This window comes from Danio rerio, chromosome 25 (genome assembly GCF_049306965.1).
Source record: "Danio rerio strain Tuebingen ecotype United States chromosome 25, GRCz12tu, whole genome shotgun sequence".
Classification (NCBI taxonomy): Eukaryota; Metazoa; Chordata; class Actinopteri; order Cypriniformes; family Danionidae; genus Danio; species Danio rerio.
The window spans coordinates 33,467,990-33,473,738 of NC_133200.1; positions in this window are offsets into that span (position 1 = coordinate 33,467,990).

Consider the following 5,749-nt stretch of genomic DNA (forward strand, 5'->3'; position numbering starts at 1 on the left):
ACAAACAAAGTTCATTTGCAAAAGAAGATTTTTAGATAAAATATAGCCAAGGTTGAGTGTTTAAAAGCAGTTAAGTTAATAAGTTAATATTAATCTATATACTTTAGGCAAAATCTTTTCTAATTTTGCTCTGTTTTGTCAACTCCACAATTCCAAAAAAAGTGCACCTCTCCAAGCAAACACAGCCATGTTTAATTACTGAATAATTATGAACAGATGAGCAAGTGATTCAGTGAAAAAAGACAGCCACTTGCTTTGTTCTTGAATGAATCCACTCAAACAAATGACTCAAAGAGAACAACATGAACTTGCTGCCACCTGCTGGCAGTTTACTACAATTTTTAATGCTACTATTTTTATTTAATCATTAAATATTTATGTATGAATTTTTGTTTGTATTGCTGTAAACATAAATGCTTCATGCACCTTTGTGTCACCTCCACAGTGCATTTGTTATGATTGGTAAAAGGGCTGCGCAATATCTCAAAACTTTATTGTTATCGCGATAATAGTATGTGGCAGTGGTAAAAAGTAGTAAATGGGTGGAGGGGATTGCTTGGAGACCATCAATGGTTTTCTCAAAGGATGACAAGCTGACAAAACATTGCTGCAGCTTTGATACAAGTTTTATTTATGGAGAAAATGAAAAAAAATCACTGCAGTGTTTGGGTGTTCTGTGTTTGTTTGAGCTATATAGTCTACCGAAATGTATTAAAAGTCTGAAGCTGATTGGTCAGTTCTAGTCACGTGACTCGCTGCAAACTGAAAAACTGAGATGTTTTCACTAGGAAAACATGTGCGCATCACTTCCAATATGCGCACACAAGCGGTGTGCCTCCATTGAAAATAAAAAGCCTGTGCACGAAAAGGAGTGATATATAAACAAGGCTGTCATCAGTTGCAATCTAAAGCAGTTGGTCTTTTTCTTGCACAGACATTCTGAATTCACCTAATTTGTTGACAAATTTGTTGCGCATGCATTCCTTCGCTGTGGGTAGGCATGCGACGATAACTGTTTTCAAGGTATTCCGCAGTTTGGAAAAGTCAAGGTTTAAAATTGCCAAAAGTATTAATTAGTGCTGTCAAAATTAGTGCGTTAACGCATGCGATTAATTTGAAATATTTAACACGGTAAAAAAAAAAATTATCGCAATTAATGCAGTTGCAGTTGTTTTATATCCTGTTGTGGTCGACGTGTGTTCAGCATGCAAATATATATGGATAAGACCAAGGAAGCACTTTCTGGAGGCAAGTTTTAGTACAAAACAAATAATGTCGCATCACCAGGCTATCCAGCGTTTTCTTCAGAGTTTCATGTAATTTCGGGTGTTTCATTTTTAACTTTCGACTTCTGTTTTAATGTTATTTGATACCGCATGGCGAATGGAAAGAAAAACTTTCGCATTATGTGACTTGATAATCCACTCTTGGTGGTTGCACTCTCAGCTCACATCAATCCAAAGAAAAAGTCCACATTGTCCCCCGATAATGTCAACAGACTGGACTGTTTTAGTAACTGACTGAATGTAAAGGAGGTCTGAGTAAAATTGTTTCTACTTTATAATTAACCTTCTCAACTCACAGCAATACAACTTTTCAATGAGTGCAATTGTTTGTATTCAATACTTTGTTATTATAATTTTCTATTTTCCATATCTGCAATGCTTGTATTTTGGCATTTTTTTTCAGTCCACTTAGAATCCAACATGGTAATAATTTGTTTCTTTATTAGTATTGATTGTTTTGAAATTCAATTAGCACTAACATGCCTGTGTTTTTATTTCTGTACTAATTATGGTTGTCAAGCCAGCATCTTGATGGTATATTGTGGGTATGTTGTTTACATAAAGAAGTCTGTGTTACAAGTTAAACAAAAATTGTAATAAACAATTATATTTTGAATTTAAATAGCTTTTGTCTTGTGTTTACATTAATTTTACATTTAAATAGCCAAAATTACAAGTTTCAGTATTTTATATGTGATTAATCATGATTAATTTTTTTTTTAAAAAGGTGCAATTAATTAGCTATTTTTTATCAATTGACAGCACTAGTATTAATACGATTTTTTATTTACATTTTTTAGGACAATAGTATCCAAAAATATCAAAGGATGCCATTTTAAATTGTAAAGAAATCTGTGTTTTTGAAACTAATAAATACAGCAGAAGTCAATGATTCAATTGAATTATTTGGACTGACATGTTTACTGCTCTAAAATATTATAAATGTTTCAAAAATAAAATATATCGTCTCTTTTAGGGGGAAAAAAAGTTTTTGTTTTTGACCCAGACATTTAAAAAGAAATTATTTTAGAGCAGTAATCACAATACCATCATACCATAAAACCTTGATATTTTTATCCAAGGTTATTATGCTGTCAGAATCTTATACCAGCCCATGCCTATTCAATGGTCCCTCTTATTCTTTTTTGGTAACTTGTGGGTTTAATTTTTGCGCTCAAGTGACCGAGATGTAACAGAGAATATGGTAAAGATAAAGTAAAATAAAACATTATTCAGACTCAGATAATGAAGAATATATAAAATGGAAATAATTAATCATTTCTTCTGTGGCCCGGTCCCAAATGATCCATGGACCGGTACCGGTCCACAGCCTGGGGGTCGGGGACCACTGGTATATGCAATATCTATATCATATATCTATATTATATGAAAATAAATACCAATGCCAGGAGACAACAGAGGAAATCGTCACCTTAGAATTATAACGTTCTATCTGACATTTTTGTCAAAATTGAGTTATTGACATATTCTTATTAAATGACACTTATTTACATTATGGGAACTTTTTTTTTAAGCTGTTTACATTTTAAGACTTTTTATTTAAAAAACAAATGTTACACACATACTGTTTGCTATGGAATGCAAAAACTTTGAAGCTCAATATCTCAAAATCATTCAGAACGCAGATAGAACCTCATAATTTTAAGCTGACGAAATGACAACAGCCAAAAATAATCACAATTTCCACCAAGGTTTTTAGTCTTTCAGGGGGTTTTAGGTTTTAATGTTTAAGTTTTTATCTTGACAGTGTTTTTATAGAATTGATTAGCTCAGAAAAAAATATATCATATAAAATATAACGAACAAAACATAATATCACATGTCTATTTTAGTATTATCATTATAAAAAGAAAAGTTTTCTTTGAATTGCTAATAAAATATAATTTTTAAGTTATATTGTATGAAATATTGTTTTTGTAACACTCAACAACATCACTTATTTTCCCAGTATTTTGTTGCCCTAATTAGTAACTTATGCAGTTATGACATATTCAGTTTAAATGTGCTGTTTTTATATATATATATATATATATATATATATATATATATATATATATATATATATATATATATATATATATATATATATATATATATTGGAGTGGATGAAAAGTATTAGGTGTATTAATGAATGTTTAAAACATTATTCATATATAAAGTTAGCCACACACTTATCACTGTTTCCTCTATCTAACAAACACTGGCACATTTATAAAATGTCACACATTATCTAACATTTCTAGCCATAGGGTTTCATTTTTGATTTGACAAAGCAAATTTGAGAAGTTGACAGGTTTTAATCTTCTAATGTCTTGACAGAATCAGCGAGTGTGGATCAAGAGGACAAAAAAATCTTGTGACAGCCTCCAATTATGAACAAATTAACCCGCTTTCAAACCAACTTCGGCCTCTACTACTGTTTTTATATTCAATCCACACATACGGAGATAAAAGGTTATTAATTAAGTACACAAACATTTCAGCAAAGACATTCACCCCTTTCAGCATTTGCCAAATTTGTCATTTTATTCATATTTGCTAGACCAGAGTCTCTGCTTTAGGCCATTTTGTGGTCTTTTATTAAATCTTATCTTTTATAGTAATTACGAAAGTGCATGATATAACCTAAATTGCAAAGAACTCAAAATTCAAGTCAGTCTCAAGATTTCAAAGCATCTGCAATTTTACTATACATTAAATTGCTTATATAGATAGCAAATCCTTACAGAAGATGCTCAGACAACGCTCCAAAAAATCCATCAAAACTACTGGTCATCTCTCTGCCCTCTCTCAAGGCTAAGTCTTGCAGAAATAAAGAATAAAAACCTCAAGGCTTTTGCAATCTTTTCCCAAGAGCTTTAAATCTGTCCGGATAAACAAGAGAGCTCAAATTCACTTTACCAGCTGCAAATGTTGCATTGTGAAGCAATCATACGGTCCTACCTCACAGCAAGTCTTGAGATCCTGGACTGTTATTCCAAAGTGACGGCTCTCCTTTTGCACGTGTGAAGTATCTTCAGGCTTTACAGGGTGGCTCAACGTCAATAAAACATCCGTGAACTGAATAATTCTTCATCTCAAAATGGATAGGGTTGCTTTAAAACCTGACCTGCATTTATAAGATATTTACTTCAATATCTATACCAGGATATAACATTGACAGAAATACTGATTTTATCACACCATATATCAATGTCATTTTATACAGCAAAATTCTCTTCATGGTGGAAACAGCCACAACTTAGCTAAAAAAGATTAACATTTTTTTCAGAATAGCTTATAATCGTCAAAATATTGTATTACACTATAAGAATTAAGTAACATTGGTATGTTAGCGAGAATAATATTTAGCTGTTATTAGCGGATTTGATTGAAACACCTGCACATGCTGTCAGAAAAGTTTGCGTTTGTGATTATCAACTTACCAAAACAAACCGTGTTTCTCTCTCTCTCTCTCTCTCTCTCTCTCTCTCTCTCTCTCTCTCTCTCTCTCTCTCTCTCTCTGTCAAACAGCTCCTCGCGAACTCATTCGTCGTGTTATTTAAAGCATATCGAGTTACAAGTAAATTATTGTTTGGTCAATAATGCCACTTTCTATAGTTGGATTCTCGGCTCGCAGCCTTTCAATGAATGATGATTGGCGGAAAGCGGCATTTCTTGGCAGGAAATTTGGCGGAAATGTTTTAATGAAGTTAAATTTGATCATTCCAGTATTGATTTATTTATTTACTTTTTTATTTATCTATCTATTTATTTAATGTTTGTTGCTAAAGAATATCAGAGAGATGTCATGTTTTCAGACATTTTATTTATTTTAAAATACTGAATTTCAACCACAGTGCTGTTCAATTGTCATTTTCAGTATTTTTTAGTCGAAATACACTAATTATTTGAATTACATATTAATATTAATATATGAATTTTAGAAAATGACAATTGTTCAGAACAAAAAAAGTTATCATATGTTGTGATTGAATTTTACAATAAATAGGCTATTCAACACACTTATGTCCTATACGAGTTATTGTGTTGAAATTTGGAGGAATATATATATATATATATATATATATATATATATATATATATATATATATATATATATATATATATATATACAGTTGAAGTCAGAATTATTAGCCCCCCTTTGATTTTTTTTTCTTCTTTTTTCAATATCACCCAAATAATGTTTAACAGAGCAAGGAAATTTTCACATGATATATCTGATAATATTATTTCTTCAAGAAAAAGTCGTATTTGCTTTATTTCGTCTAGAATAAAAGCAGCTTTTGATTTTAAAAAAAAACAAACATTTTATTCACATTATTATTATTATTATTTTGATAGTCTACAGAACAAACCATACAATGACTTGCCTAATTACCCTAACCTGCCTAGTTAACCTAATTAATCTGTTAAGCCTTTAAATGTCACTTTAAGCTGTA